We start from the raw sequence: 21,619 nt of genomic DNA on the forward strand, positions 1-21,619 counted from the left end.
GAAAGAAACATAAAAATGAGAGGAGAGAAATGCACTGTAAAAAATATCCTAATTTTACAGTATACACTTTAAAAATAGTGTACAGAACTGTAAAATTACAGACATTATCTGTAAATCAACAATCCACCTGTTATTTTAAGCATTATGACAGTAATGACAAACTACCTTCATTTCTAATTTTTTTTACAGAAAAATACTATATTAATTTTACATGATCTTTTTTGTTTTCTTAAATTACATTCAAATTAACATAGAATGAGTGTAATTATCTGTAATTAAATATGTAGCCTAGTATATCAAAGTTTATATCCATACTAACAATCTTAACACTTTTGTCTGTAATTGTAAGGTAAATCTTATTATTTTTATATTTGCATGTAATTATACATTCAACTGTAATTAAATGTGTAGCTTGCTATATAAAGGTTTAAGTCCATACTATCAATCTATTGTTTCTTTCTGTAATTATAAGGTAAAGATTCGTTTTATATCTGTGTATTTTTAAATTCAAACTCTATAAAATATATGTAGCTCATTATATAAAGGTTTATGTCCATACTAACAACATTTTTCTCTGTAATGTTAAAGTAAATCTTATTCACTAGTACTTATATATGGTAGGTATAAAAGTACTGGTGTAGATTTGTATAGTTAGTACTTTAATATTCAAAACTAAAATTTTACGATGAGTAAAGGCAAAGTCAGGAAAAAGGATTGCAATAGTCCAGACATGAAGTAACAACAATAAGCTTCTTGCTGTTGAATGTTTTATTCAAATAACACATATCCATATCATCCATAGCCATATGCATTACATATTATTAGAAACAAAAAGAAAATTTTGCAACACAACACGCACAACACGAGACTACGGAGCCCTGGAGGTGACATGGACGTTTTTTTTTTTTTTTAATCTCGTGAGTGCGACTTAGTATCTCACACGCGCGTCTTACTGTAACTCGCGCGCGCGAGATATTAATTCAAGCGCATTTTGACGTAATTTAACAGTGCAGTCCGTTAAATGCAGGCTTATTATCATGGATCGAGACCAATCACAGAATTTTAATTGATTAATTATTTAATTAAAGTTCATAAAGTGTCTTATTCTTATTGTGTAACGGTAAGAGGTACATGTAACAGGTATTTTGATGATCCACGATGAGTGTCCAGGTGTTTTAATAGCCATTTTAATGCTAGCCATGATGGAGGAGTTGTAAAGGTAATAGTAGTTTGGTTATAATTAATTTAGGAAATAACGTTGCAGCAGTCACAACTGGCAATCAGGACAAATGAATAACAATGGATGCAGGTGCATATAGTATCATATTCATGTTAAAGTTGTGACAGAAAACCTACATTTACTAAAATACCTTCAATTTTCCACGACATTCTCACACAGACCACATTCTCTCGGCTTTCACAGTACACTCAACACGTTTGTTGTCTTCTGTTCTTATATAAAACAGATATACTATTGCTCTTTATACCACAAGTGGGCGCTGTTATATAAGACAGGTCATAGTTAACACGCTGCACGTAGAGAGGTCAGAGTGCAACAACATGACGACTATGTACGATACGACGCTGCTACTGAGAACAATGTTACAGTATAAGTTGTTGAAGTAAACGGCACTTGTTCATGATTCCAGCGTCCCATCATTGTTGAGTTAACACCACAATGTTCACTTCATTCAATCATTTGAGCCAGAGTGCCACTGCATCTTACTTACTATCTCGCGAGTGCGAGTTATTATCTCGCACGTGCAAGTTACTATCTCGCGCGCACGACTTACCATCTCGTGCGCACGAGATACAGCAAGTCGCACGTGCGTGATAGTAACTGGCGCGTGCGAGATAGTAAGTCACGCGTGCAAGATAGTAAGTCGCACTCGCGAGATAAAAAAAAAAAAAACTATCCATGTCACCTCCAGGTCTCCGTACGAGACAGCAGATCAGTTTTCAATGAAAACCCGAAATGAACTTTAAATTCCCCCCTGAATTACCGGTTGATTAATAACAATGAACCGGCCACAAAGCCTGCAAAAATCTTAACTTCCACAGCAATAGATGCTATGCATTATATACGCAATGAAACAGGAACAAGCAATGTGCCACAGAGTCCGTGTAACTGTCCATGGTACTCATCTGACATCAGTTTGGCACAGCTGAGCTGTCCATGTAACTGTGGTGCTGAACACTGTGCGTGAAGGCGCACTGCGTGGCGGCAGCGTTTGAAAGGAAAAGTGTCTTACCGCCTGCAATACAAAACTCCAAATGTGGCCTTCCTCTCCGGGTTGACGCTGATGAAGCTCCTCATTAGGCTGCCAATGTCCAGTCTGTCCAAAACATCTCCATGAACATGCATGAGAGCAAGGTGCGTCAGTCTTTTTTGCGTCATCGTTGTGCGCAACCATGTCTTCAGGCGGCGCAGAGTGGAAAATGTTCTCTCTGATGATGCAGCTGAGATGGGGAGAGATAGGCATAGTTTGATGAGATTTCCAAAGTAGGTTTTAGCTTTCAGCGCCTTCTTATACAGGCCTCCGATTCTTGGCTCTGGTCTCTCCTCTCACACTTTTGTCATCCTTAAGCTGCTCCAAAGTTTCAATGATCTGTCGGTAGGCACTGCATACTCGCTTAATGGCAATTGTCCTTACGCACCATCTTGTCGGACATATTGCCAGTATGGTAACCACTGCTGCATCACAGCCAAACATAGACTCATAGAGATTGTTGCGCTTGGCTGACTCACGGATTACCACAGCTGTGCCCTGAAAAAAGTTCAAGGATTCGGCAATCAGACTCACTTCGCGGGCGAAGAACTAGGTCCAGCGAGTGGTTGGCACAGTGCACGAAGAGAGACTCAGGACATAGTTTCTTCAGCCGCGCCTATACACCAGAAAACCGTCCTGACATATTATTTGCCCCGTCAAAGCAATATCCCTGGAGACGTTCAATTGGGACGTTTAGTCTGAGAAACACATCCCTGATGCACATGAATAAAGTCTCCCCGCTGCTGTCATGAGCACTGTAAAATCTGAGGAAATCGGAATGAGTCTCCATGTTGTCATCCACATATTGCAGCATAAGGAAAAATTGTTCTGTGTTACTAGCATCTGTGGTGCCATCAGCTGTGAGTCCGTAAAAGGGAGAGTTTGCTGCACGGGACACAATCTCTCTTTGAATGGTGCAGGCAAACAGTTGAATTACTTCGTTCTGAATCGTGTCCGAAAGCCAGTTATCTCTCCTGAGAAGCCATTCTCTCTCTTTGGGGAGGTTGTACGTACGCTCCAGCATTAGTTAGTATAAAATGCCATCACGGCTGCTGTCACCCCGAAAAGCCAGCCCCTTCTTCCCCAGGAAGAGCACTGACCTGAACATCAGTTCCAGGACCTTTCTCGCTGTAATTTGAGTTTGGCGGGCAGTGTCGGATAGAAGTGCATTGATTGGGATATTTTTTAGAGCAGAGATTTTTTTAATGGCATTGCTGTGAAGCTTAGACTTCTCGTGCTCCTTGAATTTTTCTGTGGCTTTTCGCCAGTTTGTGAAGCCTCCCTTTACAAAACAGCTGTCTAACCGCACACTCTCTTCATTAATCAGACCTTTCCCCACTGCTGTGACACAGTTGAAACAAACGACGCGATCACCGTCTTCAATGTAATGGAGCCATCTCCATTTTGTAAACCAGCTTGCATTGAATGAACGACAAAACGTTTCTTTTCCAAACTGCCTTCCTGGAAAACTGAAGCTAGCTGGTTGATGCGGTGCCTCTGAAAGATTAGCATTTTGACCTGGGACGTTATCAGCAGGTGCACAGCTCCTGTTCCGGTTCTGATCATCATCACAGTCTGGTGCTGATGCTGCTGTTTCCCTCGTTTCAGTGGTGCTCTGACTGGACTGCGAGTCTGCCTCTTCTAACTCTCTGTTGTTTCTCTTTTTGTTTTGTTGAGGCTTCCCAAAAAAGTCCAAAATCCGTTTTTGCGCCATCAGTGGTCAGCTAGCTTGACCACAACAAGTGACGTGACGACGTCACTATAATAATACTGTAATAAACATTCAACCAGAGACCACTACAATTTATAGTAAATTTTAAACATTTTATTTTTTTCCTTCCACATTTTTTCTCACTTTATTCCATGTTTTTGTTTCTTTGTTTTTTTTTTGTTTTTTTTTGTTTATACATTTGAGGTGCTGCCGCCCCACCAGCAGGGGGTGCTGCCCCCAGCACCCCTACTTCCCGCGGTACTGTCTGGCACTTCAGGCAACGGCGGGATGGTTGCCAACTCTCCCTGCCGCTCCATCCTGTGGTTGCCCCCAGCTCCCCATGGCTGCTTGCAGAGGCGGCCGCCTCCGGGCATCATCAGGTGGCAAGGGACGTTTGAATTCGTTGCTCTATGACAGACACATGAATAATAAATGTTTAAAACACATGACAGTTTATCTAATGTCATGAACTATTAATGGAACATTTATAAATTATAAATAAAGTGTTAACTACATCAGTGTAAAAGTATGGTAACACTTACCATATTTACTTAGTTGAAACAACTTGACAAATGAGTGGTAAACCAGTACAGTACAGATATATATTTTGTGTTTTTATGGGTTTCATTTGGGTTTCATTGAATAAAAACATGGTCAGCTCTCAGGCAGAGCCAGTAATTGTTTGCAACCCTCCCCCTGTCCTCTGAGCTGCCAGCGCAGGCAGAGTCAGCAATGAGGGATGTGGCTAATGGGGCTTACTAGCTAACAGCAACTACTGTTAGCAGCAGTTAACAGTAACTCTGGTATTTTATGCCGATAATATGAATCGGACAGGTGGCTTACTCTCACGCATTACACCTTTAATTATGATTTCTCAAAACAACAGTTCACCTGACACATACAAGTCGTTCGGGAACTACTCGGCTCTGTACTGAGGGGTTAATGTCAAGTTTCTCAGTTTTTTCGCCGAGGAAGACAGAGCTGTGGGCAGCCGCTTCGCCATGCTTACACTTGTTTTGACGAGGGAGCTCAGTCTGTGGAGGGGGCTTGTTGTGCCACCCAGATTTGCTTCCCTCCGTGCAGTTTTCCTCAGACATACGGTCCTCTTCCACACGAAAACAGCATGTCAGTTAAATTATGTCAAATTCCGCGATATTCTGTGTTAAAAAGTAGATTCCGTTTTAATCGGCCAATTCCGTGATTCCGTCCGCGATTCCGTGATTGCGGAAATCATAGGGCCCTATAGAAGTAAACAAGTTTTCATAAAGCTACACTATGCAATTTCTGATCACTAGAGGGGGTTGAGAGTAGAGATGCACTGAGACTCCTAACATGAGCAGTGCTAGTGTAGCCCATAGTCAGACGAGCATGAACTGATGTAGCCTGTTGGATGAGAGGTGAAACGTCTTCAAAGACATAATCAAGTCCAGGTGCGTTCGATAAAATTTTCCTGAGATACATATGTCACAGTCATGAGCTGTAAAGGAGGAGTTGCCAGGTTTGAATGCTGTGTGTTTACAAACAAAAATGCAGTGTGTGCATGCATACTGAAAGCGTACCTCTGCAAGAACTCAAGAGTAGCGGCAAGTTCTACTGGGTAGTCAACGTTGTGCAGGTAATATGAGCAGAACATCATCTGGAATGCTTTGGTGAAGCGGGGAAGCTGTTCGTTGACTATGACCTGGTCCACAGCAACCATGAACATCTTGTCAGTGAGTGGGCAATTACCTGCAACTATTACACGGCTCTTCTTAATGCTGTAGAATGCTCCATTCACTTGAATGGGCCTTCCCAACGTTCGGCGGTCAATTATTTTCGTATAACTGACTGATGCTAAGCATATTTGACCGTTGTCAAGGAAAGTGGCCTTTTTGCCTCTGATTCACGTATTTCGTAGCACTCCGCGCTCTAACATATTTGCTCCACAAGTAGTCCAGTCACTTTTCACCCCAGCGTCTTTGGTCGCTAAGTGACATCAGCTGATCTGTAGTCTACTTCATATCGGAAAAAAACTTACTCCTAGGCCACTAGTATGGATGAGTTTCACATTAACTTTAATATTCTTGGAAAATATAGTGATTTCAACTCTTGGCAAAAGGCTGAGTTGTCGTCACCGGTCAAGAAAAGAAAAAGAGAGGAAAGCAGCGAAAAGGGACAAGCGAAACGGCGTTGGTTTGGCGAACTATATTTCTCTGCTGAAAAACACTATGAACGTTGACAAATAAATTGTAAAAAAGACATCCTGTGTCAAGTTTTCTTTCGTGTTGGCAAGTAACCGTGTAATAAGCGGGATAATGTATAGAACGACGGTCACTATCAGGAAAATATCCCTTACATAGTGCGAGTATGATTACCTTAGCCAGTAATTAGTTTGCTACATGTGTATGGATCCCCATTGCTTAAGTAAGCCAGGAGCTGTGTTCCCCACACTGCGAGACAAAAACTGTGCCAAGTTGAAAAAAAAATTGTAAAGATTATGTTAAATAATCAGTAATCTCCTCTAAACATGCAGTGTAACGTACACTCCTCCATATGTGTAAACTAGTATATACGCAACATCCTCTTAATGCTGTTAATTTTTTTAACGCGCGATTAACGCTCGGTATTTAAAAAAAAAATGATGATTTACGGCTGTCGATGGTACCTGTAGTCTTGATCCAGTGGGTGGCAGAAGAATAAGAAAGGGAATCAGAGGAAGAAGAAGCGGGGTTGGCGGTTCGGGAAAAACACGGTGGACTGAAAAGCGAAAGTGAAAGGAAATGGAGAAAGGACTTACGAATGGCAAATTCACTTTCAAAACACTGTCAGATGGTTTGGTCAATAGGAAAAAAGTAATCTGCACATACTGTCGACATGAAATGAGTTACCACTGAAGTATGTTGAGTCTCAAATATTATTTGCAAGCCAAACATATGGCAGATGCAGAGAGCCCACCCCTCGCCAAAAGCAGACATTATCATGATTTGATCCCATTTAGGGTGAGATGATATTTTTTGAGCCTTTTATTTTCCTGCATGATTTGAAGTGTTGAATAAACATTTTCATAAAGCAAGCATATTTGCCCTTTCTTATGTTGTTAAAAAAGTATTAAGAACATGAACAAAATACATTAAGGTACATTTAGAACAGAAAAGAATGTGCCAAAAAAAATTGTGATTAATTTGCGATTAATCGCGAGTTAACTATGGACAAAATGCGATTAATCTCGATTTTAAATCGAATCGTTGAATCGTTTGACAGCCCTAGTGTAAACATAAAAATGTTAAAACAAGTCATAACATTTTTTGGCACACTTACCACAGACTACAATGCAGGGTGTCCATGGTCGCAATGGCGGTGTCCTAGACATTTAGTAACATTTTGTTTTCCTGCTCTTTGAAATGGACAAGCAGCAGTACAACAGCTGCACAAGATTCATCTCCTCCTGCCAGGGCTTGGTTCAGAATAGTGCCTGCTCTGCTGGACGGCTCGGTTTGAGCAAACTGGAAGTACTGCAGGATTCTTCTGAAATTGGTGGCTGTGGAGTCTTCAAAGCTGTCATCAATGTGGACACCTGTTAGTTCTTTGAAATGAAGCCTCATTCCAATTTCCTGGCAGAGGAAAGGCCATTCCTTAAGGATATCTTCTGTCTCCTTCAGTCCTGACAGTATGTCTCTCCTCTGTGAGGGAAGTGTCTCAACCATCAGTCTTTCTAATTTCTTTGCATCGTTGTCTTTGTTTTTGAACATATTCATTAGCTCTTCTTGTTTTTGCTTTTGCTTATCTTTTGTTTCACCAACAGGAAGCTCTGGGTCAGGGTTAATGCAGCCATATGCAATTTGCATGCTTTTTTTGCATTGTCAGGGGTGTGACTTTCAGAAAGCCTTTTCTGAGCTGGAGGAGTTTGGAGATCTCCAGTTATCAATCGGAGATATGAACTGTTTCACAAGTGAGTCATACCCAGTGCCGACAACCTGGCCCTCAATCTCATCTCGAAAGGATTTTGGGTAGCTAATTACCATTTTTTGGTTTCAAAAAATTTCAGTGATGCGCCTCTTTCCGGGTTTCTTGCATACTGTCAGTATTTCAGCAGCCACTATCCTAATAATCTCCCTTCTCTCTGCTGCAGTAGGTCTCTTCTCAGTATCCAACACTCTTCTTGTATTTGGCATCTTATTCCAGGGTATGTCAAAGGTGTAATGCCAGCTACTATCTTCTCTGGCTAACGGTGAGGAGCCACTCCCTGAAGTAGTAGGTGAGGCTTGACTTCTCATAGCTATGACTGAGACTGGGCTCCTTGTGGCAGTGGACTTTGGTGTGGTGTTGATATCATCAGTGTCACAGACGAATGATTCTTCGCCAGTGCTCGCCTCTTCAATTTCACTGGTAAGTAGTGAGGAGGAATCATCCTCTCTCATAACTGAGGGTGAACCTGAAATGACAAAAGGACACATCCATGTCAGTCAATATCATTCATATATAATTTTCACTTATTGTTCCATCTAGTGAGTCAATCCTAACCTTGTATAATCTAATCCAGTGGTAAACACACTCTAAACCATCATTGTTGGTAGGCTAGTGTCATAAATCTAGGAAGACGAGGGAGTTGACAATGACTCAATAAAGACTACACAGAAAACAGGACCTAAATACAAACACAAACGAAGGGGATGAGGAACAGGTGAAAAGAGGGAGGAGAAGGTCAGGTGATGGGAGCCACGAGAACACTGATAGGTGGAGAAACACTAGGAGGCAGAGAAGAACAAACGAGACAACAGGACACAGGTGAGGCAGGTGCAATCAATCACACAGGTGGGAAAAAAGGACAGAGACAGAAAGTAAACATAAAACAGAACACTAGGGGACAACCAATACAAAATAAAACAGGAAACAGAACACACAAAAAACACAACCATAACACCAGTATGTACACACCCTTGTAAATGAATCTTCACAAAAAGGTAGAGTTTGGATGGATGTTTTCATTTAATGATTAAATAATTACCTTTGAGAGATGAATACTTTCTATGATGTCACCTCAAGAGACTCATGTATTAGCAGAGACAATTCAGAGCATTTCTGATGTTACCGCCTACGCCTGTCAAGCGTCCTTTACAACAATGGCTTTACTGGAGCTAACGGTGCAGCCAGGAGGCTTATAAGCACTGCTGGAGATAAAGCCTATGTTAAAATTAATAATAGTGGAGCACTCTGCCACCTCTTTTATTGGTATTCTCATACAGACTTGACAATATTGCATCCTTTAACATTAATTAATGCAGTTTTAAAATAAAGAGGCTACAGACCATTTATCTCATTCATCTTAATTGCTAGTTTGGTTTCATATTGTGTTTTCCCAGAAAAAGGATACCAATGATTGTTTGGCACAAAATACAGTGGTAACTGAGACTTTTCTATTCTTTTAATTAACAATACCTTATGAATCAAATTGACACCCAAGTATCATCATAGCACCCATAAGCATATCTTCCCAGGGCTAAAAAATAACAGTAATTATTAGCAACCTTGATTTTGATCTTTTTCACCATCTTGGTATACAATTTAAATCCCTAATGGACACTTCCAAATAGTGATTTTTTTTTTCTCCCATTAAAGTGCACAACAATCTAAGGTGCATGCTATGCACAAACTGTATACACCACACTGAGCATATTCTCCAGCCTTTGCCATCTTTGTCTAAAAATAAAAAAAACCCAGCAAAACCCTTGGAAAATATCTGACAGATGTCATACATGTTACTTAGAACTGTATACTGTATAGATAGATAGATAGATAGATAGATAGATAGATAGATATACTTTATTGATCCCAAGCTGGGAAATTCCGGTGTAGCAGCAGCATTATACACAGAAACAATAACAACACAATGAAATAAGAGGAACAACCTAGACATATTAAATAGCAATAGAAAAAAGTAATATACAAAATGCACAAAATGTATAAAAGTGTATAAATAAGCAGAGTAATTGTAGTGCAAGATAAAATGTAAGGTGCGGTGAACAGATTGTATGAAACCAAAGTGCTTAGAGACTTTGTGTTATGACCAGAGTGTTAGCTGTTATTGTACAGTGTGATGGCATGTGGCAGGAAAGATTTCCTGTATCTGTCCCTTCGACAGCATAGCTGCAGCAGTCTGTGAGAGAAGATGCTCTGCTGTCTGTCTACTGTGTGATGGAGAGGGTGCTGATTATTGTCCATGATGGATAACAGTTTATTCAGCGTTCTCCTCTCCACCACAGTCTCAAAAGACTCCAACCTGAGACCGAGTACAGAGCCAGCCTACTTGATGATTTTATCAAGTCTGTTAGTGTCGCTGGCTCTGATGCTGCTGCCCCAACACACAGCAGCGAAGAAAATGACATTGTAAACAACAGACTGGTGAAAGATCTCCAACATGCACACGTTGAAGGATCTCAGCTTCCTCAGCAAAATAGAGTCTGCTCATCCCCTTCTTGTACACAGCCTCGGTATTAGATTTCCATTCCAGTCTGTTGTCGATCACCATTCCCAGGTATCTGTAGTCCTCAACATCTTCCACCACCTCCCCTCTGATCTGTAGTGGCTGTGAAGGCATCTTCTTCCTCCTGAAGTCGATCACCATCTCTCTGGTCTTGTCGACATTCGGTGTATAAGGTGAAGAGGAAGGGCGAAAGCACAGTCCCCTGTGGAGCTCCTGTATCACTGACCACCACATCAGACAGGACACTGCCCAGACGGACTAACTGTGGCCTGCCTGTCAAGTAGTCAGTAATCTAGGAGATCGTTGTGTCATCAACTCCCATCACCTGCAGCTTCTCACCCAGTAGCAGTGGCTGAGTGGTGTTGAAAGCACTAGAAAAATCAAAGAATGTGATGTAATATGACAATGTGAATATTTGTCAGCTGCTCGCAGCTATTGTTTTACTTACGTTTAATGCACGCCATAACCTTTCTGACTTCTATTGGCTTCAGAGAGGGATTTCTACAGGCTACAAAGTCATCTGCCTCCACATACTTCAGGTCCTCAGCTGAACAGACTCCAATATTTTTGATAACCTCCACTACTCGCTGTATAGAATCCTCTTGGCTTAAGACAGAACTGAGGACTGAGGTCAGGTCACTCACCCATTCATCCATGACCACAAGAGGGGATAAAAGACAGAAAACATTAGCTTCCTGGATACCTGAAGAGGAGTTTTCTTTCAGTATATTTTACCCCTACAGATCAACAACAATATGTTTAAGAGATATTACTTTATGTCCATTCAGACCGTACAGAGGCAATGGATAAAATCCAGGCAGTGTTCTGCATTTATGCAATACATATCCTCAGCTGCTTGTTTGACTTTATAGAGTCCGTACTCCGACAAATACACTGAAGTGTGTGGTGTAACCAGAAAGCACACTTTTTTGTCATCAAAATGAGCTCAATCCGACCAAACTTGATCGACTCATCAGACTCACGTTTTAGACAGAGAAAACATCCTTTTTTGTAAAGAGTGCCTTTAAAGTCAACCTCAGTGGACAGAGAAGCCGGCTCTTGAAACATGTGTGCTTCAACTGCATTGCACACTGCATCACTGTACAGGTGAGCATGATATGGAGTTGAATTTTTTTATTTCAACACTGGTGCAAAAAAGGAATTCGAGCTGAGGGTTGTTTGGAGTAGTTGGGGCTGATTTGCAAGTGACTGGCATATATTCTTGAAGTTTTGAATCCTCCTCACACACCTCTTTAAGTACGAGTATTTGCTCTCAAATCTCATTGTCCATAGCTGTATTAGGGGACCCATTTTGAGGATCAGTGATGCATAATGGAGAAGATAGTGGTGCTTGGGTTTTAGATGATCAGAAGGAAACACTGCTTTCCTTGTTTCCAGATATTCAACCACAACAATGTTGAGGTAAGCTACCTGGGCAGTGGTAATCTTGGGTGCACACACTAGTTCCACAAGTTCTTTCAAAGTGATCATGAGTTGCCACACTGGGTCACGAGGATCAACTTTGTCACCAATAGTAACAGGTAGGAGTCTAAGGAGACACCAGTTCTCAGCTGCTTGACCACCTACTGTTTTGGCCTTTTCATTCACCTGACAGGGAGATGACCTGGAATCCGATCCTTGTAGGCAAATTGTGTGACTGCCTGTTCAGCTGAGAGTATGTGAGCCAATGCTTGACCTACCTTTATGAAGCAGCGCAGGTAAATGGCTAAGTCATAGGCTACAACTCCCTCGAACAAGTCATGCCCTATGCATGGAGTAAAGGCCTGGCTGACATACATGGACATATTTCAGAGTGTTAAAGATGGAGTCACAATATATGCCTTTGACATGATTCACATCACTCTCCTGCAATAACTGCACTGCACTGCTTCTTTGCAGTTATCAACAGTTCGTACAGGAAAGCTCTGACTCACACTCTCAAGTTGGTCTCTTTGTACCTCACAGTACCTGCAGAAGTACTTGGTGGTGCTGAAATTCTGTGTGTAGCCACCAATGCAGTGTGACCCCAAATTTTCACCTGCAATGGATATTATGGTTGCCCTAACCACACGACCAGAGAAGGAGAACTTCGGTCGATTTAAACATGCAGCTTCATTGCTCAAGCTACCCTTGACTTGCCAGTACCGAAGATGCGAACACATTTGGTCCAACCATTACAGAGCTCCGTGAACGGAGATTTAGCACTGACAGCTAACAGCATGGGGTCAGAAATTTACACTGTGTTTTAAGCATCTTAACATGCTCCACATCTCACACCAAAAGTTATGCAACATCAGCATACACCTTACAACACAGCACTGTAGCGTGTATGACTCAAAATTAATAACAAAGTAGTTAAAACAGTGTGTTTGTGCAAGGAGCTACATACCTGTTTGTTGACATCTGTGTGTTCCGGTAGCTAGACCAAACTAATATATCCATCGAGTGTGCACTTAACAGGTTTAACAGGCTATTGTAAGGCTCACGGCTCATAACAGGCTGTAACATGAACATGTACATTATGAACAGAAACACGAAAATGCTGGATTACGTTTCCGTCTCCGCCAGTGAGGGAGTAAGCGCACGCTCGACAGATTGACTAGTTTGGTCTAGCTACCGGAAGACGCCGATGTCAACAAACAGGTATGTGGCTGCTTGTACAAACACACTGTTTTAACTGCTTTTTTATTCATTTTGAGTCATACACGCTACAGTGCTGTGTTGTAAGGTGTATGCTGATGTTGCATAACTTTTGGTGTGAGATGTGGAGCATGTTAAGATGCTTAAAACACAGTGTAAAGTTCTGACCCCATGCTGTTAGCTGTCAATGCTAAATCTCCGTTCACGGAGCTCTGTAATGGTTGGACCAAATGTGTTCGCGTCTTCGGTACTGGCAAGTCAAGGGTAGCTTGAGCAATGAAGCTGCATGTTTAAATTGACCGAAGTTCTCCTTTAAAGTCTGTCTCCCTGCACAACAGAACTAACTGCATATTGTCAATACTGGAACGATGGAATGGCTCAAAGTCAGCAAGTGTGAAGTATAAATTAATAAATTATAAGATAATGACATACATTTTGCAATAAAAAAACGTTATGACGGTCAGCAATACCAATGGCTAATTGAGCTCAAGCTAGCTACAGAGCTTGCTTCACTTAGCCCTATTTACCAACCTTAACTAATGAAACAGACCTAATGCAGCATCTGAAATGTCAACACTTCAATAATTATGCAGACAAAACAACACAGGACACTACCAATTTCGGGAGATAAGCATAACTTTACTTTACCTGCTCTGTTGAACTCCAGGTGTACTTCTACTTCTACTTGTACATTAACTGTTAATTTACATGTAAGCATGAATATTGAATAAAATACAGTAAGATACTGTTGTAATCCACTGTCAGTTTGCAGCAATTTATTACAAATGCTGTTGTATGGTGTTAAATTACAGTTATCTACTGTTATTGTTAAATGACTGATTTATCTGTTAATTTACATGTGAGGGATGAATATTTAACAGTATTTTACAATTATTATAAAATAAAGTAGGATACTGTTGTAAATCCACCATAAATATAGAGCAATTCGTTACTGTGTGTACAACACATGTATTATAAATTAAACGTGCCTTGAACCATGGGAATGCTGTGTACATCTACCTGCTACATTTAGTCCTATTAATGACTTTAGTAAATTACAAAGATCCTCATCGCCATTCTTCTGTGATGTCACTTCTGTGAGGCACGATCCCTAAAGGAGAGGACTGCATACAGGGACTGGAGAAGGCTTATGCTGTGTTTCAGTCAACGTTGGATAATATGGCAATATTTATTTTGAGAGCCACCTAAGTGCACACTGCATTTTGTAATATTTTATTAAATTATTCATTTTTTAATTATAACCTTAGGTCATACAATATATGTTTACCGTTACATTTTGTGCTATGTGATCTAAGTTTATATTTTCTGTTTTGCTGTCTGTGTAACACAGACCATTGAAGAAGTTTGCTACAGGTAATGTTGCCACAAAGTAGCTCACTGTTACAGGGGAGCTCGGCTCCCCTGAAAAGGACCAGGGGCCTCATTTATAAACGTTGCGTACGCACAAAAGAAGGCGTACGCCACTCTCTACGCACGCTGTGGGATTTATAAAAGAGAACTTGACGGGAAAATGTGCGGTAAGGAGAAACTGCGCCACTGATGGCAGAAGAAAGAAATGGCAGAAACTGTGAAACTGATACTGATCGTGTAAAATAAATAGTAATATTACCTCTCATATATGAACAGTTTATTTGCAAGAAATGTATTGAAAAAAACTATTTCTACAATGAATAAACAAACATACTCCCAGGAGTGCACATGGGAAACATATGATTTAGGACAGAAGTAAGACAACAGTAGAGCAAATTACGTTTACACTCACTGATATGAATGCAGTTTAATATATTAATATCCTATACCATATAGCGCATTTCGTTTCATCTCCATTTTCAATGCATAACGCATAAAACACTTTGTAACTGTGTTTTGTTGCCTTACAAATGAAAACTATAATTATCTTATAATGTTAGTCTGAAGGACTGTTAGTCAGTCAGGGTAATTCTCACGTGTAGCAGATTACCTAATAGATGGGTATATAAAGGCATGTATTTACAATGCGTTATGGTGCACAATAGCTGCTTTGGCACTGTTGGAGGATGTGGCAAACGGAAGGATACGGAGAGAGCAGAACTTCAGTGACCAGCAAGATCCACTGGCCAACAGTGACGAGTGGCTGATGAGCCGTTTCCGATTCCCACGAGCTGTCCTCTTGGATCTACGTGCGGTATTGGGCCCAGCGTTAGAGAGGAGCACCTGCAGAAACCACGCCGTGCCGGTCCCGCTTCAAGTGCTCACAACACTCGGGTTTCAACCAGCACATTCCAGAGGGAACTGACAGGTCAGGGATATCCCAGCCAACCTTTAGCTGAGTTAGGCCAGACGTGTTAGAGGTATAATTGGTTTGTCGTAGCAGTACATAAAGTTTCCTTATACGGTGAACAGGCATATAAAAATGCGCAATTTGCAGCAATGTCTGGTTTCCCAAATGTAATCGGTGCCACTAACTGCATGTTGCTAAAAGAGCACCGAGTGAGCATGAATTGGGTGGGCATCGGCCTCCACCTCCGTCACCACGTCACTCAGGAGGGATTCCCCGATGATCCCTGCCAGTTTTTCATCAAGCGGGGTGAGCTCCGGTTGGCCCGTTCCCCCGCCCATCACACAGACGCTCTGCCTGTGTGACGCCAGGCGCTTTTTTGCTTCCACTTTTTTATGTCTGATCACTTTTTTTTCACTTCGGCCACACTCCGACCTTCTGAGGCAACATCATTTACATTGTCTGCCACATGGTGCCATTCTAGAGCCTTTTTGGCATTGGTGACCCGACCCAACACTGTGTCCACCAAATAATACAGCTTTCCTCTTCTCCACATCCCCGACAAGAACTTCCATCTCACACTGAGTGGAACTGCGCTTCTTTGTCTTTCTCTCTGCTTTCGGCATGCTTTCAGTCATGATTCAATATTAATTAGGGCCATTTCTCTGAATATTCATAGGCAAATATGGGCGTGGTATGACCCGCACACAGGTGCGCCACATTTAGAGTGGAGTGGGATTTATAAAGGGAAATCGGCGTAGGAAGTGCGTGCGCACTGTTTTATAAATCAGGATATTTTTGTGCATATGCACTTTATGTGTTTCGTGCGTACGCAACCTTTTGACGTCAATCCTACGCACAGTTTTATAAATGAGGCCCCTGAGCTCCCCTTAAAGCCTACTTTGGGACATTTAGGGTGAGCTCTAAAACACTGTTCATTTTTGTGTCACATATAGATTTTGATTTTCTGCACATTGAGGTTCCTGAAATAAATAATAGTAAAACCTATTGTTTTAAATGGCTGAACACGCGGAGATAAAAGCGGGTTAAAAGCGTTAAAGGTCCCATATTATCAAACTCTACATATATAAGCTGGTCCTCCCTGAGCCTGCCAACTCCCAGAATGAGGAAAACAAATGATTCCTGCATGGTCTCTGCAGCCCACCCACTGGTAAAACGGAGCTCCTACAGGCTGTTCAGATTCAGCTCCTTTCGTTACATAATGGAAGGAGTCATTTTTATAGGCCGGCCTCTGCGTGATGATAGGAGGTATCTGAGAGGGGGGCGTCCATCCCCGAGGTGAATTTCGGTGTGTCCAGCGGTAAAATAGCAGTGTTTCGGAATGTTGTCGCTCAGAGTTAGACACGCAAATTGCTCTGTTGTTGCCTGTAAAAATCACAGTGCCTATCAGTGTTTACATTTCAATTTTAATGACAACATGCTGGCTGTGGTTCTTGTTAGTTTGTATGTGTGTGCAAATCACTTCACGTCGGACTGCTTCAGTTACGAGGGTCAGTACAAAACTGGCTTTACCTCGACACTGACCCTCGTAAAAGGATCAGTCCCACCCATACTGGACCCAGCAACTGCACCCGAGCCACAGGTAAGTGTCACCACGGTTTGACGAGTATGGTGAAGTCAGCTTGAATTTGGCTAACTAGTTAGCTCCACTTCGGTCCACTATGCAATGGTGTTTGAAGCGAGTTTAATGTTAATTACATTACGATAGAGCTTGGTTGTCACAATAAAAAGTCTGGAAACATGTGCAGACTGGAGACAGAGATGAGGTGAACAATGTCCAGGAGTTTTGAGACTGTGTTAGAGACAAACACAGCTTTCACTAGCTGTTAGCCATTAGCTACATGGTAGTAAATGTAACAACACATAGAACAAACTAACATATTCAGACACACTAACCATTCTGAAATGTCCTGCTGCAGCCGCAGAGTCTGTACTTCTTCAGGAGCTTCTTCTGGGTCAAACCGGTATGGTTTAACGACAGCATCTTGGCGAGCCATAGCAATACATCCACTGTAAACATTAGCACATGCTACCGCTAGTGTAAGAGGCATGGTCTTCCTGAGAGTGATGTAGCAGGCAAGGCTCTCCAAGTAGGCGTTGACAGACAGAGCTCATAAGCATTTAAAGGGGCGGGCATAGAAACAGCCTGCTCTCAGTAGAGCTCACTTGAGCAACTTTTAGACAGCTGAAATTCAGGACCACGGATGGATTTGGGGCAATGCATATCGAATACAGTGTTGTTGCACCTCTGACAGCTGTGTGAAATTGATGAAAAACAGTATAATATGGGACCTTTAAATTCCAGCGGGGAAGATCGGAGCCTCCGCCTCAGATAGTGAAATTAATGGGGGTATCTGTAATATCCAAAGATTTTGCATAAGTAGCGACCTTTTTCTAAAATACTGCTTGTTCTGTGGTGTTGGCATGTCAAATCTGATCAATGCAGGCATCAGATTTGCCTGCACTGAAAGCGATAATTGACTCGTGTCTATTATCGCTTTTTTTTTGCCCAGCAGGGCAAAACCCATAGTAGTCTTACCTCCAATTTCCACTGGATACGTGTTCCGCTGTGTTGCGGCTCCGGTCTGGTTTTGCTCCGCCGTCTGGCAATCCCCACCGGTTGCGGTTTGAGTCCGCCACGGTGCAGTACGGTAGACAGCTGGCTGACGAGGCAGAGGAGTTCCCATGATAATCACATAATCACTCACTACCGCAGTTATAGGTCTGTGTTATTAAAAACAATAACACGAAGTGTTCCCGACCGAAGGATCAGCAGAAGAGCTGATGTGTTTTATGAAGTGTTTTATTTTGAAAGGTAACCGGATGCTCTTTGTTATTTTAGCGCTTGACTTCCTGTCTGCTCGGTGCTAAATTCAGCTGAATTGCTGCGTCGTGCTCCGGCATCCGCCAGAGTCCTGCGTATCTGTGCCGGAAGGCTCCAGACTGCTGGAGCCGGGACGGAGCAGATACGCAGTGCAGCGGACCTGGTGGGGATTAACACATAGACTAAAGTGAAACGTATCTGCTCTGCTGCCGTGGCGGAGACGCAACGCAGCGGAGACGTATCTAGTGGAAATTGGCTGTTAAATAGCGCAGCACCATGAGCCATGAGCTCTCATAGATATTTATTTTCCCTTAAGAGTTGGGAGAGAGTTCTGAGTGAGAAATTGTGCTTCTGCATGTGTCCTGTTCGTGTTTTCCAAACACAATTGTTAAGCTGCACTCATCCGTTTTTGATATCAGCAGTGGAACTAATAATAATACACGCACAAGAAGTCTCTTTATTTCTAAAGTTTCTTAAGTTTGCTAAACGATGTTTGACAAATGTTCAGTTTTATTGTTTTTACCACATGCGATTCTTGAAGGTGTGTGTATGAGAAGCAGAACAACTTTGACTGTCCACCCGAAAGCCACTGTGTAATTCTAACCCTGGCATGGTAGTATGGTTGTTGATCGAAGGGTTAGGGTTAAGATTTTGCCCTAGCACTAAGGATGATGTTGTGGATGCATGTGCAATTGAAATCTAACCGGTAGTGGACCAAGAGGAGACTTTACTTTGGATCACCTGCTATAAGGTTATTTTTGGTTTAATAAATCACCATGCTCTAATGTTTTCATAAAGCATTCATATGTAATCAAACATTGTCAAAGTATGTCAACTTAAAGTGCTTGCTTGTCACTGGCACACTCATAGACCTCTTTGTTATCGAATACCATCTTTTTTGTTTAACCAGAACAACCCAATTCCTAGAATAAATGGTAGTACATTTCTGCAAACCACAGATTACCATGTTTAAACTTAAGATTTCTTTATTTTGCTGCAATTTCACCCCACAGAGTGAAACTGCGATGGCTCATTTGCCATCCTCGTGCTAGTAAAGAAACCTTTGTCAGCTAATAAGCATCTAATGGAAAAAAGATATGCCACATTTTGTACAAATGTCATCCTTGGATGTATCTGCAGAAGACTGTTTGCAGAAAGGTTTGCTACTAACATTATATCCAGTGACTGGGCTTACCAGGAACTCCTGCTGGCTGAAACCACCAGACTCCATTTTCAGTAAATTATATTTTGTCTTTGTAAAAGCGACTTCATAAAAACTCACCAACACCATTGTGGTTTATTCACATGTTCATAAAGCATTCATAATCATGCACTTCAGACATCACTATCTGATGTCCATCAGTAAAAAAAAAAAAAAATCAGGAATCTGATATTCTACAAAACATATAACATTTACAGTTTGGTCAGGAGTTTGCAGACACATAAGTTGTAATCAGTAAAACATTTTAACACTACCACAAAATATTGTTTTGAAGGGCTTTTTAGGGCATCTACTTTGTCTTACTTTTTCCAACAATTGCTGATTTCGACTTAAACTTCAACTTTAACTCAACAATTATTCAGCTTCACTAAATCACAATTCCAATTTGTCAGAAGTTTACATATGCCGAGTTAATTGTGCCATTAAGCAGCCTAGACACCTGTCAAACTCAGTGTGTCTTTATTTTGCAGAAGGGGAAAATCAAACAAAACCAACTAAGACGTGTGTTTGTAAGTGTATGTAAACTTCTGACCTACTGGGAACATGCTGAGAAAAATTGCTATACTATTTCTACTGCTCTCACATTCTGAAAATAAAGTAGTAATCCTGTCTTGTCTAAGACAGATAATATTTAAAAGAATTAAATATCAGGGTTGTGAAAAATGGAGTGGAATTGTATTTGGCTATGATGTTTGTTAACTTTGATGAGTGTAACTCTAAAACTTGCTTGATAATCTTCATGTTTTACATACAAGCTAAAAATACATATTGTAGCCCACAACTAACAAGCAACATTGGACTTCCTGCTTACACATTCCAAGGCATCATTGAAACTGTAGGGTCCAGAAATAAGAGCATGATTATTCTCAAACTTGTAGAAAGAAAAGGAGTATTTAGAAAACTTAGAAAATCAATTAACATTTTTTTCAATATGTGTTGAAATTTCAAAAGCTGAAATATGTATTAAATATGTTTCTGATACCGCGAAAACACTAAAACTCTTTGTCATATTGTCATACTGAAGGGCCCTGCTGTGTACAATTGCTTTGATCCAGCATCCCTCGTGCAGACTGCACTGTCTTAACTGATGGGGAAAGGAGTTGTCAATATAAGCAAGATGACGATTTTAGTCAGGAAGTAAATCATGCACAGTATAGGAAGGTAAAGTTCTGTAATTGGTTTAAAGGAGTCATCATCGGGAAATCGCAATTCTCTTGTTAAATCATGCATATTGGTGTTGGACCTCTGTTGAAACTTGCTTGAAAAGCTGGAGTTTGAAAGTGGCTCATTTTTTTCGCTTTGGCTCTTTTTCCGAACAGGGATAGCGCACAATAGTGCGAATTCCTAAAGCACGAGATTTTGACTCTGCTCCTGTGGTGACGTTACCACAGGAGGCTACTTGCATATTAAGCATCGGCTCACAGCCGTCCTCAGCCAGAGTGAGCACGCCGAATCTGCTTATTTCTCTGTCATTTTCACACCATACATTGTGACCACCAGCATTAAAACTCAGGTCTTACATGTAAAACACGAGTGTGAAAAGTAAGAAGAAAAAAAAAAAGAATGTACCATTCAGAGACATCCTGCTGTAAACGTATCTCTTCCACCGTCTCTGCCTCTTCACTCTCCCGTTCGGTTTCCGATTCCAGCTCGTACATAAATGCCTGAATTCCGTGAGGTTCGTCATTTAGTGTGTGCGCCATGACAGGGGGCTGTTTATGTTTTGGAGTCTGTGTGTGCATGCAGGCTCGCCCCCCATTCCGGCTCTGTCCTTCCTGTGGCCAATCAACGCGCGCCTCATTACATATTAATACAATGCACATCTGGACCAGTCAAAACCTCGCGTATAATCTCGCGTGAGAAAGTCGCGGTATGAAAAAGTGTCAGAACAAGCTCTATGTTTGATTTATTTATTTTTTTTCCTAATAAGTTTCTTAAATAAGTTTAAGAATTGATCCAAAGCGATCCAAGAGGGACTGGATATGTAAAAAACCAGGTGATGACTCCTTTAAAGACTTAAATATATAATGGAGGAGACAAACTTGATGGTAGACTGAAGAAGTAGAGCAAACATTACATAATACTATTTAGAACAGAAGCAGATGGTTGGTTATAAGAGCTCTAAAGTTGAAGTAGATTTGAATGCTGAGTGTTGTTCTTACACACCTGTGGAGATCCTGGACCATGTTCAGA

This window comes from Sparus aurata, chromosome 21, assembly GCF_900880675.1.
Source record: "Sparus aurata chromosome 21, fSpaAur1.1, whole genome shotgun sequence".
Lineage (NCBI taxonomy): Eukaryota > Metazoa > Chordata > Actinopteri > Spariformes > Sparidae > Sparus > Sparus aurata.